The following is a 21,673-nucleotide window of genomic DNA, read 5'->3' on the forward strand; positions in this document are numbered from 1 at the left end:
GTATTCGGTGCTTAAAGAAAAATTTTGAAAGACACTTTTTGAAGCATCCCACCTGAAGACTAGCTCATTGAGCAATTTATTCCATTAGTCTTAAGTATACAATGTCCCATATGTAGCTCTATTTTAGACTATGGTCATATCTTCAGAAGCTTTTTGTCATACATTTGGATATCAATCACCATAGATTCTTTCCTTTTTTATGCAACAGTTTCAGAAAAGGTATACTTGTGAAATATTGTATATATACATATGTACATATATAGCCAATGAAAATTTAAATTTCAGAATTATTGTGCAATGAAATGGAAATTAAAGCTTAACCCTCACTAATTTTATTTCACTTTCTTGAGCTTAAAGTTTTATGATTTTAAACTGTATTTTAAGCATTTGCAACCAACCTCAAGTCATACACACATATGTATATGCCCACTCGTTTCTGGAATGACAATAAATCTACAATAGGTAGCTTTTTAATAGATTTTATCTATAGACTTTCCACTTCGAGGAAAACATTAAGTTGCCACTAGATTTTCTCTTGAAGATTAAAAAAAGTTGTTTATACAAAACCGTTAGCTCAATAAATGGGAGAGCAAAATGAAAAGATACGAAAAAAAGAATAAAACCAAATTAAATTCGCTGTAAGAAGCTTTATGAAAAGATTTGTTATTAAGATTATGTCGAAATTTTAATTGAAACTTGGTAGGAGAGGATGAAAGTATAGCTGTAAGTAGTGTGCTTTCAATGCAGAATGGTGAAGCTTAATATTAGATTCTCTCCTCACTATTTCTTTAATGAACTTTTCGCTCAATTTTTTATTTTTTTTATTTCTATATTCCTTTGACTTCCGGGTCTCTGCAGCTGGTATTTTACCTCCTTAGCTCTCACCTTTTTAGATAAAGTATTTCTTTTACTTTACTGAACACAAGCCTAAAAACGAAAACAAGTGTTATTAAATTAACATGTTATTGAATAATATATGATTTTTGTGTTCTGTCGGTGATGACTTCATAATTAAATGTTAAAAATATGGTTGCGAATTTCCAAAGCAATTAGTTGGCTTACAAAAGTGTTAAACTGAACTAGAAGAATTGGAATGTCTCGTTGTAATACAATCAACTGAAAAATGTGCTGCAGTTGACAAATGCGAAAATGAAGCAACGTGCAAAAATTGTAGCTGAAAAACGCAAATTGCACAAAAGAGTAAAATAAAAAACAGAAAATAAATGAAAATAAATAATGTTTGAAAATAAATTAAATGCGCGTCGCACCTTCGCAACAAACAGACATGTTCTACAACATAGGTAGGTGCAACAAAAAAACGCGCATGGTCGCTCGGCTGAACAAACACTGCGATAGTAAATATTTGTAAAGCGATATAGTGCAAAAAGTGCTACATCGACATAGATATATATATGTATATGTATACATACATATATAGGTCTACATGTGGAGGAGACGACAACTAGCAAGAAACGTGAAGAACCGACAAAATTGCAAATTAGCTGTGGCGCACGGCAATTTGAAACGCAAATATACAAAGCTCTGAGAAAACCATATAAACAAATTATAAAAAAAAAATAAATGAAGTATGGAAAATATGGGTTAAAACAAAGCAAAAATAATTGTAAATTGTTTTCTACAAAGAACAAGTCTACATTTTTAAACATTTAACTCGCTTAGAAAAATAAATCAATACTGCAAGTTTACACAGAACAAAAACATTTGGAATTCGATATACAAAATTTATGCTACGCTAAAATTCTCTTTGTAAAAAGTAAGTGTAAATAACACATCGCGAATTGAAACCACGAAACGCAAATATTTTTCGAACAACAAAAATGCCGCCTGACGTCAATTTCAACTTTAAATAAAGTAAGCTAATACTTAAGTTAAATATGGCATAATGGTTTTTTAGTTTTTAGCAAGTTTTCCTAAATTTACAAATGACTGTTTAAAGCTCTAAACAATTAACGAAGGGGTTTAAATAAAAATCTCTACATAATTATGAGGGTTGCACAAAAATCAGCACCTTTTGAATCGAACAAATGCTTTCACATGTAGTTTTTTTGACCAAAGAACAGTGCTACAGTGCTCGAACTTAGCAAGTAGGGAAACACTATCAAAAGCAAAAACTCGTAGAAGAAAATTATAAGCAAATAGAATTCCAAAGTTAAGATGATAAAATGCGGTCCTTTTTACAAAAATGCGCGCAAAGTCCAACTATTATAAGACGGTAGTGCATATATGAAGAAGACAAACTAAGCTATAACAATTCGTTGTGAGCCAAAGCGAACTAACTAATCTGTCAGTTGAGTACTCCTGACGTAGGTAAAACTTGCTCGAGGCAATTCAATGGACTTTTGTACAATTTCTTTTAATGAGAATAGAATTTTTGGAATGTTTTTAAGTTTTAATTATTTTGGGAAATATAATTTGGGAGGAAAGCGTTTTCTGTTAACTCATACTACCCTAATGTTTATAATATTTACTCCTCCATTTACTGGAGCATTTTTGTGATTCGCGAAGTACTTGTGTCAATAGCCGAAGCAAATATTAATTTTTATTTATGCCAAAACTCGCACTAAGTTCTTTAAAAGATTTTTTGAGTTGAAAATATGAAATGGTTCGAAAACTTAACACTTAAAACAAAGCTTAGCAAATATTTGATTAAAAAAATAAAGCAAACACTAAGAACTTTGAACTATTGGTAAAATTTGTTAGTAAATTTTTGCGATATATATATCTATGGTATACATACGAGTATGTATACATATATGTATGTATGTATGCAAATTCGCATACAAGTTTTTATTATACCTTAAATTTCCCTACCTAAACTTGTATAGATTTGCTAATGAGCCGCAATTGTGTGTAAATTGTCAGTTAGCACTTTGTAGATTGAATGAAATTCGAAAACGCGTTGAAAGGTACATATATAGTTATATACCATATATTAAATATACATACACTCGTACATACGAGATAGTGGGTTGGTTTTTTGAATTGTTTGTGGTTTAATTGTTGCTGCTTGTGCGCTTGTTAGTCCTATGTTAGCAGACCTTAAACACACGAACTATGTGTTTTATTACTAAACAATGTGATTTATAAACGAAATATATATGCAAACATATATACGAGTATGCAAATATGTAAATGCATAATATGAATTTGCTTTCAATTCTTGACTCATTCGGGTTGCACCTTCCGTTGCGCTTCGTTGCCACCGATTTAAGTTTACAAATAGATATTTGTGTTCATGGCCTTCATTAGGCAAAAAGCCTATTTTTATTTGTAAATTGTTTGTATGTAGGTATATCCATTTTGTACTTTGAAAATTTTAACCTTCGCGGCACATGTAATTTCCACTTGTTCGAATGAAAATTAGTTTCATCATTTGACACAGTGTTTTTTGTGGCACAAATGCAGATAGGAAGTGTGTGGAGCAGATAATGGAAATATACAGTTACTAAGCGGAAACTAATTTATTGGAGGCTTTGAACTATCTGTAGGTAATGTAACACATATCTTCGGTTTTACAGTTATCTTTTAGACAAAAATATGTCTTTTTAATCGTTTCTGATTATTTCTTTAGAAATTAGCGGAATTCCAAACATTTTAGATTACTAGCGGTATAAAAGGCAGAAACGCGCTTTTGAAAACAACTCTGAATTTGTTACGAACACGGCTTTACTCTCATTACAACGATTTTATGTATATTAAAAGCTTCGAGGTCTAATGAGCTTTCGGAGTAAGTTCATTTTAAGCCAGTTAAGCAGACTCCTCTGATCAAGTGCTGTTTAATTTTAGAATAGTATGTTATCAAAGTGAATAAATAAGAGACAATATTTTTAAGATGGGAAAATTAGATATAAATACCAATAAAAGCATGGTGAATTTTTAAAATACATAAGACTGGTTTCAGAGCTTTCAAAGCTGTAGGATAGTTTGAAGATATTTTAGAAAAAGCTCCTTAAGTTGAAAGAGAGCTCTGAAAGCTTTAAATTCACTACTACAATTAAATAGATTTAAGTACACTGCTGCATTGAAGTATACTGTAGTTTTTAGAAAAAGCTCCCTAGATTGGAAAAGAGCTCTGAAAGCTTTAAATTCCCTACTGCAATGAAATAGATTATTAACTAATTTAAATGTACAATTATTCTAAAAAGCTACAACGAAGCTACAAAAAGTTTAAAGCTGAAAATTAAATATTACAAAAAGCTTAATTTTAATTAAACAATAAAAAAAAAGATCTTTTACCTGTTGTATATTTTTAACGAAATTTGAAGATCCGTAATCCAAAATTAAGTAAAATGTGATCATTAATATTGTTAATTATACGGAGATAAGAGCTTAGAGCTTGTAGGCTTATCCATGTTGCTCCATGTTGATTATGCATATAAAACAAATCACAAAAAACTGGTGACAACTAAAAAGCCACCATATTTTACAAAACTCGAATATAACTGTAAAATTTCTCTCCGTCATATTTATTAAATTTACTTTTTTTCTGCTTTTGCTAGAAAAAAGGAAAATAATAATGATCGTCTTAAATATTTATATATACGATAAAAGCTTATCTAAACAATTTTTATGTCGATCGTTATTCGGCGAATTTCATGTTATTATAGCAAATCTCCTATTACCACTGATTTATTGCACCTGCCACTTAAAACTCTAAATTTCACGCATTTAAAGCGCAGTAGGCGTCTAACACCCTATTGACCCATAAAAGTCAAACAAATATTACCGTTTTGTTTCAACTGCTTAATTTTCGCACAAGAATACCGGTCCAGCATACCAGACAGAAAAAGGAAAGAGCAGAAGTTAAACAAATAAATCATAAGCGAGGCAAAGCGCGAAAATGGAAAAGGAAATTTGCAAAAGACATAATAAATATATGAAATTCTACGTAAGATTTCCGTTTACTTCGCGGTTTCGCACACAACTTTCGCAAGTGAGCGTACGGCAGGGGCAGAAAAAAGTATTTATTTGCAGAGTATAAGAGAATAAGTAAATTACCGCTTGTCGCGGTTTGTTTGTTTGTATTTCGCAAAACTAATTAATTACTTTCATTTTGAATGTTTGCGAATTATGCGCTTCCCCAACGTGGGTTGTCTGCACGCTTGCTTAATTTGTCTGACTTAACCTCAAAAAGTGTAAAAGAATTAAAAGTGTACGCATGAATGGTCTCCAAAGTCCATTTCCAAGTTTTTTTTTCTATTTAATATACAATCTTATTTATGTATCGCCAAGCTTGGCTTCTGCTGACCAACCTGGCTAACACGTTGTACTTTTGGCTTTTGTTTGGTGATGTTCATATTTTTTTTTTGTTATTTCTTGTGAGATTGTTACTGCGCACTCGCAGCATGAGTAATCGACTTATCATTTCATACTTTTTATTTTTTCACATCTCTTAATGCACCAATTTGCTTCCTACTCGAAATTTGCGTTATTATTTGTTTTTAGATATGTATATATAATTGGTTGGCATGTATGCAATATAATAGTGTTATTAATGAACAAACAACTTTTAAAATTCAAAACATCCTGCCAAAATCAGCTTGTCTCGATTATTCAATTAATAATTTAAATGGTTGTTTATAAATTTTGTTCGAGTGTAATCTATTTAATAAGGATTTTTAGCCTTACATTTTTTGTATTATTGACGATAGCTTTCTTAAAATTTTGTAATGATAAATATTGAATATTTGATTCTGCTATTAAGAAAATTGAAGAAAATACGATTTTCGAAGGGGAGCGAAACAGTTGATTGGATGACCTCAAAAATGTCTAAGCCCAAGAGTTTAAAAATTAACAGTAAACGCATATAAAAGTTTAAACAATTCGATTATATGGTATACAATACATATACAAATCGTATCCGTTAGTTTTCTGTAATTCTGTCGATGCTTTGATTATTTTTCGATTATATGGAATAACATCATTTTTTAAAAGAGCGAAGAAAGTTAATTTTTAAGTTTTTGTTACCAATCACAGTTATCGATATTTTAAGAACGATAATTTTAGTAAAAATATGACGATAGCATTTCTTCTATTAATATATAATGTTAACTTTACAGTTATCTATATTTTGGTAACGATAATTTAAAAAAAATAGTATTTCTTCTGTTAATCGATAATTCACGTTTATTTTTTGAAAGAGCGATGAATATTTACTTTCAAACTTTTGTCCACGTTTTTTTAAAATTACCGATTACAGTTATCGATATTTTGATAACGATAATTCCGATAAAAATAATCGATAATTCACGAATATTATAAATGCTATTTCAAAAATTTCGAAATTTAATTTTGGAACAAATGCGTATTATATTAAATATTTTTTTTTTATTGTGCATAATATTCCATTTAAGTACGACGCCAAATAGCGAAATTATTTTTTAACACTTATTAAATTTTTTTTTTTAATTTTTAAAATTTTTTTCCAACTTGCAAAATAAAGAACATCACTCAACAGCACATTCAATTTTAAGGTTGCAATCAAGTTTTATAATCTCGCGAAATTGCCAACACCCTCATAAAATACTAATGATGCATACATTTTGATTTAATAATCCTTATAAAGAAATAGAGAAAGGAAGAAGAAAGGTTAAAAGCGTAATGACTAATTTGCGTGTCCCCTTCTCTTTGCGAACTTTGCTTAGCTACTTGTTTTTCGCTTTCTGTCAGTTTGTGTAATAACATTTAAACTCTCCGAATGCGATATCTCTTTGAGTGGCCATAAAATATTTTTATATGATCCATCATAAGGTGTGGTCATTACGTTGATTTATGACTGTCTTTTTGCTGCTGTTGCTGACTCTGGCTTTGATGCTGGTTCGATCTTACTGTTGAAGCTGCGCAGTTGGTCAAACGTTTCGCTGGCTTGTGGGAAGTTAACTGTGATTTGTTGTTGTCTGTTTACTATATACTTATACATATATTTATAAAACATACAATTATGAAAAGACAAATATTTGATTTATGTGCACGACGAAGTAGTGCCTCGAAATCTAGTCAATTGATGCGCCCAACTTTCTCCGTTTGCTGTCAATTTCTAATGATGACCACTATCCATTTGGATAAGATGATGTTTATGATTAAAATGTTATTTTATTGTTATTTTTTATTCGCTTTAACGGTAGTTAAAGACTGTTTTTATTTATTGGTGATGACAAGCGATTTGTAGGTGATTGTTTATTGGTGAATTGATGAATGGGCGTTTAAAGTGGTAGTTGGCGGGTGAGTTGTGTGAGAGATTAACTCAAAATGTCTGATTATGCTTACTCTAAGCTAGAAGTAGGTCAGCTGAGAATGTCTCAATATTAATTTTTATCCGTTTTGAAATCTTCTAAAGCTTAAGTTCTTTTGGAATTATCAACAGTTTATAAATGGTTACTTCCTAGAAACATAAACTGACTTTAAAAAACTCGTTTTTTATTAACCCAGTAAATCTGTAGAAAATGTGCAAAGGTTTTTTCGATAGCTTGATTCCAAGCTTACTTTTCTACCTGCTGCCTGAGTGAATCTGCCAATAATTTTCAATGATATCATTTCCTAGACACAAGAAAAAACTTGACGAGTTGCGAATCGAAGAAACAACTAGCATTAATCCAATTAAAATAAAATGCAAGCGGTTATATGACTTTAATAAGTGATTTCTTGTATATAATACAGTTTTTGCTTTTATATATGAGTTTTTTGACAAGTAAACAGAGATATAGCGAGCAGAGAAATTGTGAATCGAAGAAGTCTAAGAGGTATTATATATTACACAGTTAGTATACAGTTTTAGCTCAGTACTATATACACATATTTTAAATAAATTCAAAGTTTTTGGAATAAATGTCCACCCAAAACAAAAAAGACATATTTTTAATCCTCCATAAATCAATACTAAGCATCACTTAATCAATCATTATTAACATAAACTACAAAGCAGAAAACTTAAGCTCAGAAATATTAAAAAGACTTCATTAATGTATCATTGATTATTTTGTAGTAGATTGACAACATTGCTTTTTAGAGCTGGAGGGTATATGTATATTTTTTACCAAGCAAACATTTTCACGTATATTTACTAATTGGTAACTTAGATGTCAATGGCGTTAGGGTAAAAAAATAAAAATACAAAAATGTGAAATAAATGTTTTTAAAAACGCTTAACTATATTTAGCAGTTTTTGCCAATCTACACCAAACTTGCAGGTTTTTCAAGGTCGCAGATGATTAAAATATTTATTATACTATTTTAAAGCTAATAATAGAGCTCATATAGTCCAAGCTTCTAAAAAAATTATAAATTGAGACAATTTATTTATGTTGCGCCCGCAAATACAAAATCGAGTTAGGCGCTTTTAAAAATCCGCCAAAATATTTCTGTAAATCTGATTAACGCTTTAAATAGCTCGTTTAATTAGTGCTTGCTGTGACGTTGCTGACCGTCAAAAAGCAATAATTTAGAAAAAAAACTTGCAAAACCTTGATTAATTACCTATTTCCGCCAGTGTGCTGTGGAGATACCTTCGAACATTTATAAATATATATATATATATATATTGTATATATACATATATATATTCGATCATCAATCAAAAGCAAGAATATTTTTTTCCAATTCTTTGCTTGAAAAAGGCATCAAATACATATAAAACTTAATGCCAAATTTGTCAGCTCGCAAAAAAATTTTTAAAGTAGACAAAGCGTGAACGAGTTTATTATAAATTAAAGCGAAAAATTAAAGTCTGTGTAACGTTAAATAAATATAAAAAGTAATAATATTGCTCATGATTTTATTTATTTTTATCACCAATATGAGAAAAAAGGCATTAAAATATAATGAAGACCAAGAATCAGCAATATTGTGAATGAGACGTTGGAAGATTGCATAAAATTTTTTCCGAGAAAGGAGCGCTGAAAATGTGCAGTTCATTTTAAGTTCTTACTAGGTACAGTACGTGCTCTATTGTGAACTATTGTTATACAGTTCGTATCATACTTGAGTTCTTAATCTTTCACACCTCAACGGTACAAATTGAGTGTGCTTAAAATACTATCCGTTCTGAATAAAAAATATTATAAAGTACAATAAACTCCACTATTGTGAATAGGCGCTGCTAAACTACAGCTAGCAATACGCTATCACCTTCCTTATAAATGACCTAAACAAATGCTCTTGGTGTAAGAATAAATCTTTATTGTGCCTTAAACACAAGTAAAATTTTAACTGAATACGAGCGTTCCTCTATCTTCTGGCCTTCGAAAACTCTAATACCAGCTGATGAATCAACTCATTCTTAATACCTACAATCGTCAGATAATAAAGTAAAGTAAACAAAAATATAATATTGATAGAAAATGCCTTATTAACCACTTGGATTGAAAATGCTGCCCACACATTGTATATATCAAACTAGGTATAAAAAAATCAATTCATAAATTAAAACAACATTTCTACTCAGCGGTGTGAAGACTAAATTCGACGCTTTTCAACGGCCACGACTACCTCGATAATCGTTTAAATGCAACGCGCATTAGCGCATAAAAAAAATCCATGCGTACATAAACAATAATAACATATGTATAGTGTATGAAAAGATAACTTCGAGAAAAAATCAACGCTCTTCATGAACAATAGCCAACAGATTAATGCACCCCATGGCGCTACCACGTTTGAGCGTAGCGATTAGTTATGATCTTTGTTGTTGTTCAAGATCACAGAACGTGCGTCAGACTTGCTGTCCGTTAACGTTAGTGGTATAGGCATATAAGCTCATATCGTAGATCGTGTTAGACAATATTTTGAAATTTTGCCCAATCATACTGCGTGGTAAAATTTGTTTATAAGCAAAAATACTCAAGGATTAGTGATCACAAGGATTAGATTTGAAGATCACTTTCAATGCGAAGTTATATATGTATGTATATGTTATTTGGGTTCGATTTTATAACGGGCAGAAATCAGTTATAACCTAGTATACTGATTTTCGGATTATTATATTTAAGAAAATACTGATCTCTCGAAACTCCTTAGCAGATTTTCTTAGACAAAACTGAACTAATCTAAGATTTCATATGGTTTTGAACAGTCTTGGTTACAGGTAGACCTGAGTTCATTATTGCTCTCGAAAACTAGCAAAACGATCGGAATAAAGAAAACGATTTTTGTTTTACTCGTTTAGCTATAAGGGGGTAGGGTATTATAGCTTCGATGCAGCTGAAGTTAACGTTTTTTCCTGTTTTTTTTTAATAAGATATTTCTCCGTTTTTAATTTTTTATTTCAATTTTTATGCTTTGATATCAAAATCCATTGCTATCAGTGCATGTTATTGTTAATATTGGCAGCAGAAATATTTAAAACAATTTATTAATGAAGTGTTAACAACACAATAAAACTAGCGATTCCACAACACATTTTCAGCCGCGTTTTCAAAATCAAGAGCTATTAATTAAATTTTGTTCGTAAATTATAAATTTAAATGCCTAAAAATAATACATATATAAAATAATTTTTAAATATGTCCACAAACAAGCGATTATGCAACAACGTTAGCCGACAGATTTTTGAATATTTCTCCTACTGAAATTCAGTGGCATTTTAGCCTTAGGGGGGCCTTTGTTGTCAGCCAATTAGGTATTAATTAGCGCTTAAAACATTTCTCATTGCCATAGTGGGCAAAATTTACATTTTTAAATAAGCAATGAATTTTTTTTATATACTTTTTAATTAATTTTTTTTTCTTTGTTTTTTATTTTTGGTTGTTATTATTTTTTTATAGTTTTGTGGCAAACATTTATAGTTGAGTTGGAAGTGTGACCACTTGCTTACCAATTCAAATGAGTCAAGGTTAAAGCATGGCACGGAGAGCAAAAATAAATACAAAAAAAAACACATAAGTAAAAGAAAAAAAAAAATTCCACTTGGATAAAAATAACTAAAACGCATAGCAAATAATTGATATGGAAAAGTAAAAAAATCAAGCGGAAAAAATTAAAAATATGCTAAGCACGTTTTTCATGGTTTCCCGGCGTAAAGCGGCGCTTGTCTTGTAGTTTATGCATTTTTTCTCTCTGTTTATTAATTTTTTATTAGTTTACATGTGTATTCATATATGTACATAAGCATATTTACTTGTAAACGCATATTTGTTGTTAAACGTTTTTAAGCATTATTTTCTATGCAAATTCCAATTTTAATTGACGTGTGACAATAGTGCGCTTACTATATACATACACACTTATATGGTATATATGTATATGTACCTATCTAAGTTCACAATAAACCCTTTTTTATTTAACAACAACAGCACATGCGTTTTGTAATTTTTCCCCAAATATATCTATAAACATGTTGATTAGTGTCTGCGCATGCGCTTGAGTCATTGCTTTGAGCGCCACTTTTTTACCATTCTTTTATATACCTATATGGGCATTACATCACAGCCATTATTAATAAATGTTCATTTATTTATGTACGAGTATATACATATGTACGCATGTTCGTTTGTTCACCAAGTTTATTGTTTTCAATTACGCTTTACATTAAATATCATTTAATTGATTTGCTGTTCGAGCTCGCGGCATTCCTTTATTAATTTAAGTTTGTTGTTGATGTACGTAAGTATGTATTTAGTTAGTTCTGGCTTTTGCTGTTATGCATATTCATTAATTTTGCTTAATTAATTGTTGTAAAACAATGCTTTAACATGTTTTTTGAGTTATTTTAAACACATGATTTTATAAATATTTTTGTAGATATGTGTGTCCATATATTTAGGAAAATTACAAAACAAATATTTTTTTCCATGTGAACCATTATTTTTAAAAGGCGGAGTTGTGGTTCTAACAGTACCGTTATGTTAAAAAAATTCTATCAATGTCATATGTCAATATGATATTTTGCGAGTTTGTACCTGAGCGATTTGTTGGCTCAGCATAGTGAAATATTAGAGGAAAATGTACGCGACAATGAATAACACGGTTTGAAATCGAATCTAAGAATCGGTGACTAAGTCCCAAAAAGGTTTTTCCACATATAATAGACTACACACATACGAGTACATACATTTATTGTATAATATTAAAATATTTCTGATAATAAAAAATAATGATGTAAATAAAAAATAAATTATATAAAAAGAATTAAAATAAAAAAGTAGAAAATTTGTCATATGTAAAATAAAAAGTAAACATTTCTTAATATTTTAAATTACCAAAATTTGCGTAAAAACAAAATATGTGTACATATTCTTTATGCTGCGCCCGTTTTTAAACAGAATATTTGAACTAATTTTTTTCCTGCTTTATTTATGCTACAGAGTCTAATGTCGACCTTCACCTGCTCTAATTGTATTTGTATAATTATTAAAACAAAAAAACAATTAATCACTTCAATTATTGTACACTTTCAAAACAAATGAAACATACCCACTTGTAATTGTCAATTGAAATGGGTCACTCGGTTGTGAAAGGGCGCGTGTTATTACGAAAAGAAAGAAAAACTCGTTAAGACAATTTATTACAACAACTGACATTTGTCATTTCACATTTTGGTGTTTAAAAATTTCACGCTTTATCAAAATGAACGCACGTACAGAGGCGGTTTTGTATTGAGACATAATGGAGGGGCGTTTCAAAGAGGTATAAAAGAGAGCGATGTGTTAAAAAAAAACATTAAAGGCGTTGTTTTTAAAATTTTTGCATTACTTGTAGTTAAATTTAGTTGATATAAGTTTATAAATAAAATCATTCTAAGTTTCCGTATTTTTGATGCTTCGAAAAATCTTATTTTTTCTGAAAGGGGTAATCTAGTCTAGTGGCCCGAATCGAGTGTTTTTTGAAAATTGAAATTTGTATTCTTTGCCATACATTTTTTCGGTATATTTCAAGACACATAAATAAAATTTAAAAAAATAATAATTTTCAAAAATTATGCAGCTATTTTTTCAAATTTCTAGACTAGATTGAAAAGAATAGTCTCCTAATTTCTATTTTTTTTTTATTTAAACATTCCTTTTTTCATTTTTGAATTAAACAAATTTCAGACTTATTTAGAAATTCAACATACATTCACTTTTTACTTCCTCATACATACCTACTTACATACATATTCATACGTAAATCCTTTTTAATGCATTTTCATTTCTAATCTCTACCCAATTGACCCATTAAACGATCAATCGCTCGAGTCGCGCCACGCGGCATGCCAGCATAAATGTTTGTTGTGTCTGTATTTATTTATATAAATATTTTTACATACATACAAGTATGTATACTGTTACTTGCAAATGTTGGTATTAAGTAATTTTAATGTTGCAGTTCGATTTTGTTATCAGCAAACATATAAAATTCATATTTTTTTATTGCTGTAAGCTCTTTATGTTATTTGTTATTTTCCGGTATGCGACGATAGGGCAACACACTTCATTTCTGACTTTTTATTACTTAATTAAAAAAGAAAATTTATATTAATTGATTTGTAAATTAGCGTGATTACAAGGAAATATTTTGAGCTCAATGTTCTTAACAGTTTTTAAACACGTACTTAGAGTTTTGTTTTGTTTTTATGATGACTGGAGTCAGCTGATAAATTCGATAAATGCCTAGAACTTAAACGTAGTTTACGCTTGATAGAACAATTTAATGATCGTTTTTAATTATTATTATTATTATTTGTTTCAACTAATTAATATATTTGGATTGAATCCAAATAATCCTCAATACCATGTTGCTTGGTTAGAGGGGAGGAGCTAGAACACTGTACCATTACTATTATTGTATGGTGTGCGCGTCTTGAACTATCCTGTTGCACAGAGCACTGAACATGCTATTTAAAAGAAAAATAAATTTTTTTTGTTATACTGTATGTTTAATTCCACCGTTAGACAAAGCTATATTGTTGCTTCTTGGTACCATGCTTTTAAATTTTTTTTTTAATATTTGAATGTTTATTTAATTATTTTTTTTATAAAATTTTTTATTTTTATTTTTAATATATTTATTATTTGTTTACATTATCCAATTTACTGTTCTCACCACGCTCTGAACTAAATTCAAATATTTTCGCCATTAATTCCCACACACGCCCTGCAAAATCTTGTAGGCTCAAACTAAACTATTTTGTTGTTTTAATTCACCGCTATACAAGTTTATAAAGCAAACCGGCCATCTGCCGCCATTTTCCCACGCACAAAAATCTGTGTCAAACAGTTATGAATATTAAAGAGGCAAAAAATAAAAAATAAAAACAAAAACCAGGCGTCAGCGTGCCTACTAAATATTAATGCTGAAAATGCTTAATGAAAACATTGTTTGATTATTTTAGTATCACGAATTGTTGAGCCATCAGAGCAAAAATAAAAGAAAAAAAATACGAAAAAACCGTATTTGCTTTGCTTTTTGTTGAGCAAAAATTATTAATGTTCATGAGTTCAAGAGTTTTAACCTCAATGTTTGCGGCAATATTTTTACATGTTTTTTTAATTTGAAAAAAAAGAATAAAGAAAAATTGCCTATAATCCGTATAATAATTTATAGTGAATTTTTTGCGAATAATTTTATACGCATTTTTATTTTTGTTGCTTATGCTACGTATGTATTGTAACAATTAAAGCTGCTTTGGTGTTCTTTTCTTTCTGCAGCTTACGAGCGCTGGCTTTGCGTTCATAAAATAGAAAAAAAATTATAATAATAATAAATAATACAAAAAGTATATCTTTTTCTTATTTCTCAAGGTTCTTCCATCTTTTTTGCTGATTTGCTTTTCGTCATTCTTAGCTGACCCTGTCAGGCCTCTGTTACAGTCGTTAAACCTATTAGAAGAGCACGAGTTGTGCGTTTCTTTAATTTTTTGCTCTTTTCTTTTTCGTCGTACACGCATAAATGGCATAAGCGTTACGAAAATGTCAATAAAATATGACTGACAGACGCATACACATGCCAATTCTTGTGGATGGCTGCTCTTTTTTGACAGCACTCAAATTAAAGTTTTATGCGTCATTGTTGTTGTGCAAGTTTATTTAAAGCTATGACGGTGAACCTTTGATGGTCGTTTCTGCTTATTTCATTACTTTTTACATGTTCTTTTTCTTAGTTTGTTTTGCATATTAACATGGCAATAAATCTAAATTATTTTTTTTACACATCATGAACATTACAGCGTTGACAGTTAGGCAATTTATGAGATAAACTTTTTGATCTCTTAACAAAAAAATAGTAAAGCATTTTATGATAAATATACATGTACTGAAATACTGTTCTGGCCGAGGCAGAACGCTTTCACTGGAATACGGTTCACATCAGAACAGGGTATAAAATTGATTTGATTCATCTTTAGCAACCCGACTCAGTTCTTTTGGGATGGAGTCCACAAATCACCGGGAAGATGGGAAAAGTTATAACTTTAGATGAGCAATATTCTGGACACATATTTTTCTTAAGGTTCTAGTTTTGAAAAAAATAATAAAATAAATCTTAATTTTTGTAGTTCTAACCTTACTTTCTGTACATTTTTTTTCAGTATTGTAAAATCAGTATCATCTTCAAGTTTCAACATAAATTGTTCTCGGCAGCTTTTGACAACTACTGTATCCCAGTCAGCGGATTATTACATTCAAAACTGTTTACGCACATAATTTTAAATACAACGTATTTTAATATAAATTTACAAGTCTAATATGTAGAATTTTGTTATTGCCATTTAAGAAGTGATCTCTTCACAAAATTAAGTCATAACGAATAAAATTTCCTATCTAATTAAACGCACAATTTAGTGACTACCTACAAGTGTCAAAATATCAATGTGACATGTGAATTTACGAAAGTGATTGGTGGTAAAACGAGAAGCGGAAAAAGTGTGCACATAATTAACCAAAAATATATCCAATAGAGTCAAGAAAAAATTACTAAAAAATACTAACTACCAAAAGTATTGCTGCGACTAACTGTCAGTTAAACGCTGTTAGTCACACCAAGTCAATCAAAACCAGCTTATAAACTACACACAAAATTGAAATACTAACTTAAATGAATGAGTGAATCATTAACTGAATGAAATACCCACACTAACTGTAGTATATAGTATTACCAGTTACTTATGCGCTCCCCGCTTGCATCCGCCAGCTGTCAACGTGCCAAACACACGCGCACTCTCGTAAACTGTCATTTGTGCGCTGTCAAACTACCAACCAGCCGCAATGTAAATAAAAAAAAAATACAACCCACCAAAATGAGGCGACCAACTGTTCAACTGGTTACCTTTGTTGTTACCACCTTTTTCGGTCATAACACCCAACTATTCAACACAAATGTTGTGCGACAAGTCTTTGGCTTGACAACTTCTTGCGCCGAAATGTCTGACTCTTTTTTGCGTATTAACCCCAAATTTATGTCACTTGTAATATAAAACTCGTTGAGTGATTTGCGAAGCGTCAGGTTAAGGTTTAATTAAAATGTTTTAGACATTTAAGGCATATCATGTTTTGAGTGTTTTTTCATTTATTACATATGATATGTATAATAAAGTATCATTAATTAAAAAAGTAAATGTTGAGCTGTAGCATAGGTGGTGTAAGAATTGACAGGGTTTCTTTATACCTTTCGATATTAATCTATTCGCGTAACTACTTACATATAAACTTTTATAATTATGTTCAATTATATTTTAGTCAGATTTAGGATCCGTATGCAGTGCCGTATAGAGAAAACCGGAGCCCGTGGACGATATAGCAGTAGTTCTAATTCTGTGCTTCTTGTTATTTTAGAAACCTCCTCATAATGTTCTGAAAAAGTTTTTGTAGTCTCAGTTCTCATCTAGCTATAAATATATGTAGATCTGTTTCATTTACGTAAAATTCTCTCAAATTCAAAAACCAAAAACAAAAAAAAAATTATTACATTAGATGAATACAAGTTACGATCGAAGGACAAGTAAAAATTGCGATTTTTGACAAAATGGTGGCTTCGCCGAGAAAATAAGTTTTTGGTGAAAAACTTTTCACTGTAGAGTGACTTAAAAAATAGAAATTAGTATCAAAAATTGTATTCCCGCCATCATTACTTGAGAAATACGTATATCTGAAACGGAGTGTGTCGGAAAAATTTTCCTCACCATATATGCAAAAAAATCGATATTTTTAAATTAAATTTTTTTGTTTAAATTTATTTTTCGATATTTTATTTTAATCACTTACTGAAGTTATTTTTTTTTTTCTATTAATTTTTTTTTTTACCAAAGAACGGAAGTTGCCACAATTTGACAGATGCATGACAATAAACACGCTTACATACATCCATAGACTTAGTTGGGCGTGCGCATTACAGCTTTTGACAGCTTTACTAGGCTTTAGCGAAAATGGGCGTACGAACGCTGTGCTGAGCGTGTGTTCGGTCTTATTCAAAACATTATTGTATTCAGTTATGTTTTCTTATTATTGGTGTTGCCCTGGCAACCAAAAGTTCTCGCATCACAACTAAAAACAAACACAAGCGCTTGTAAGCACACATACATGCTCACATTTTAATTACCGCCGGTTTTTCGTAATAGTTACCTATTTTGTATGCAAATTCTGCCTCTTCACCGTTCAGAAAGTCAGATATGGTATTCAATTTGTTTTTGTTTATTATTTTTTTTATTTTTTCTTTCCTTACCCACTGCCCACACTCATTCATTAGCGTAAATTGTTGTTAATAATTTGCATGATTTGTTGCACACACATACATTCTTCTGCAAATCTGTATGCAACATTTGCCACTCAAACATTCCACGCACTTCACAATGCCCATTCAATTCGTTTACTCGCAGTCATTTGGCCATTCATCTCACATGCATTCATTCATTCACTAATTCATAGTGAATTTTTCGCTTTTGCAACGGAAGTGAATTTGATTTATTAGCGCTGAGCTGAACGGTCGCGCGATCGACATCATCACAGCTGGGAGTAAGTGTGTGTAGCAACTGCATGCGATGGTGGGCTTTGTGGTCCACTTATGCTCACTAATATTCAGAGTATGTTATGCAGATATATTATAGAGAAATTTGTAGATCATACCCTGCAGGAAATTCGAAGCTTGCAAAGTGTTTTTTATAGTGTTATTACAACATAATTATGTCCATATATACATTCTCGGTAAGCTAAGATTATTTTGGCATTGTTTTTGACTTTTGAATTTTATTCTAAAATAATATATTATAGAAAATTTTCACTTTGTGAGACTTTCTTGAATGACACCCTAAGTTTCCAAATCTTTTTTGGCATAAAATCTCCTAACACATATATATATGTACTACATACATTGTCATAATACTGAAATGATTCGAGAAAAATAAATACAGAGTTTATTTATTATTTTTAAGGCGGCAGCTCTGTTCTAAAACTTTTTCGGCATAAAATTGTCTCACATTTTCACCTTGTTTTGGGACTAAATTTTTGTTGTATGAAAATGTGGTAACTCTGGTTATTGTATTTTATTTTTCAGCGTTGTGAAATAGGTTTCCATGATATCTCTAATTTCATATGGTATATATACTTTAGTCACATGTTGTAATAAGTTTTACTTTTAAATTAGGTGGCAACATATTTAATAGAACTTATATTCTCTGCTTCTCTTGTTTCAATAAAGTCAGCCAAAATTTTAACACTTTTAATTATAAGCAAGTTTTGTAACAAAAATGAATAAAATAAAGATAATTGGTAGCATAAAACCCTACATGTAAATGGTTTTGAGGCTTAAAGCAAGCCTATTTAACAGACTTTAATAGCTAGCAAACCTAATTTAATATTTCGAAAGTAGCAACTCTGTTCTAAAACATTTTCGACATCCAATTTTCCCAAATATTGACCTTGTCAACTCAATTTTTTTCAGAATGTGACAACACTGGTCAACGTATTTTTTGACTTCAATGTTCTAAAATAGGCTTCTAGGATACCGCCAATTACATATAAATACTTTAATTACAAATTGCAGTAAGTCTTAGTTTTAAAATGGATGGCAATATTTTAAAAATCAGTTAAATTTACATTTCTGGTTTCAATAAAGCCATCCTAAATTTAACATCAATAAAGTGGTTTTGCGGCTTGTAACAAGCCTATTATGCTTCAAATCTTTTTAAAATGTTTCCCAAACTTCAAATTGTTCCTAGAGGGTATTTTATTTAGCACTAAATATTCGTGATTTTATTCGAAATTTTGTGTGGTATTGTTTTGGTATTTGTATGCTGACTATTTCCGGTGCAAAAACAACGCTGGTTGAGTGATTGTATGCGTGAGCGTCCGAACGTTTCGTGTGCTGTTGACACACATTTCGTATGGTGCAAAATAAAATATAGTAATGTAAATATATATAAACCTAAACTTAACTGTGCACAACTCTTAAATCTGTTTTAATAATTTGTTTTATGTGATTTTACGGCTTACTGTTAGTTAAATATAATACATAAAAATACACATAAATATAAATAAAATGTTAAAATCTTCCATTTTACTCATTAAATGTTCAAATTTTTGTATTTTGTGTTGATATTTTGTCACACATTTACACACACGCATCGGTTTTTGTGTGTGTTTATGCAAATCAGTTCAACCTTCGTGGTGTGTAAAGATGACTCATCCTATTTTGTTGTTGTTCTTGTGCGGCATTGTAACATTAGAAATGTTAGAAATAGTTGTATGGCGTGGAAATTTTTGAATTTGGGTCAGTGTCAAACGAAAGTGAAGGCGTTTTCAATCAAATTAGACACACACATACATATAGACGCACCTTTGTAATATGAAGCAGCTGTAAACTTCGGTGGTTTGTTTCTTTGTACGCATCCATGTGTCACCGGCCATTTAGTAATTTGTTATGCGATAATTACTGTCCATTGTGGGCTTTAATTGCCTTTCATTCGTGCGCGTTGTTTTTTTTTATAGAGTTTATAGATCAATTTGCTTACAAATCACATAACTGGCTGATCAAAGGTGATCTAAAGCGATATACTTGAATACTTTTTAGACATATTCATTATTTTAGACTAATTTTAACAAATTTATTTTGATTGAACATTAAATTCTTTCTATATGAAAATGTTACTATCAGGTCTCACTTCAATATTATATACACATTTTTTTCGGTTCGATATATGTACATACATATTGCGATTTGGATCTTATCAGCTATTTAAATAAAGTGCTGTAGAATAACAAAGTTTACCCTATAACGAGAAGCTAACTGATTGTTCAAGAGAGTTCTGAGGCATCAAGATCAGATTGCTACTAGAAAATTTTTCTTCTATAGTCTTATCACATAAAATTATTCTGAGATGGGAATAGAACTCGTGACTACTGTATTATATTTTCCAATACAGGTCGCCTCCGTCTCTTCAAAGCTCTAAGTATGTTAGGTTAGGTTAAGTTAAATTGGATAAGGTTAGGTTAGGTTGAATGGTCGATCCTAACAGGGATCTTACTTGGACAGCTTCAAACGCCGCGCCATTGTAATACCTAGAACTCCTTTCGATTGGACAATGTCCAGTAAGAACTACTACGATTGCGGCATAATGAATTTTGCTAAAGGCAAGTAGAGGCTGGTCGCTCTGCTAGCGGAGTGAACGCTCACCTCCCGGAATGAAGCTGCTCTTCGGAGCAGTGAGTCTACTGCTACTTTAATAGCAGCCACTTCTGCTTGAAATACACTAAAGTAATCCGGTAGACTTAAGCTAAGCTTGACAGAGTGTCCCTGACATAAGACTCTCCGTCCAATCTTCCCTCCTAGCTTCGACCTGCCAGTATAAAAGCTCATTGCGCGTCTTTTTCAGCGGCTTCTCCTTGTCTACATATTCAACGTTGGATAAGCTTCTGCGACGCAGAAAATAGAAAATGAATAAGCCCAAAGCCTTCACGGCCAATATAGACTAGACAGCTGTACTCGAGAACAACCAAAATGTTCAAACAACAATAGCAATGCAAAATGGTATTCGACACGAGCAAATGAACTCGTAAATTTTACATGTTGCGGATAAGGCAAACAATGCCAGACTTGGCCATAAAAAGTGCTAAATGCAGAACAGCAAAATCCGGACAGGTTGCCCGGAAGGTAGTCACTTGGGCAGTTGGCGGTTAGTCGCGCAGCAATTTAGACAGTTAGCGAAGAAAGCTCTTGCAAAAGTACTGAGCTGTACCTAAATGCTACTTACCAATCCACACAGTAGAGAAAAACGTCTAGAAGTATAAAAATAGTAGAATCATACATATGTACGTCTATAAAAAAATACTGTTACATTTTTATTAAGTACCTTCATACACTCACAGTCAAGTTTTAGCATTTTTAGCTCGCCACAACAAGAAGTAGAAAAATCGTGAGATCTTTACATTTTGATGTACTCATTTCGTGCTTGCGCTAAAATTAACTACCGCAACGGCTCGTCGTCGTTGCAAATATTTAAGCGCTTGGCTATTTAACCCGTGAATGATGGTAGCAGAATAAGAATAAAGCAAAAAATACTAAAATGAAAGGGACTTGCTGCCCAGCTGGGCTTTTAAGCTGTTAGTAACTATTAAGATTTAGTAACTTTTTTATCTTTTATAGTGAAATGTCATTGATTTGGCACTATTACAACTGATTGCGCAAGCAATGACAGCTGTCACATTGATTATTGGCGCGCAATCGTGAAATCTTAATTTATATATGTAAATACTTG

General features: G+C 30.9%; 1 protein-coding gene across 3 annotated transcripts in view; it reads left to right on the forward strand.

Annotated features, from left to right (window-relative positions):
• LOC106616376 (protein TANC2) overlaps window positions 1-21,673 on the forward strand; it is a 95,882-nt gene that overhangs the window by 22,455 nt on the left and 51,754 nt on the right. The window lies entirely within an intron of this gene.

The sequence above is a fragment of the Bactrocera oleae genome, chromosome 6, assembly GCF_042242935.1.
Source record: "Bactrocera oleae isolate idBacOlea1 chromosome 6, idBacOlea1, whole genome shotgun sequence".
NCBI classification, from domain to species: domain Eukaryota; kingdom Metazoa; phylum Arthropoda; class Insecta; order Diptera; family Tephritidae; genus Bactrocera; species Bactrocera oleae.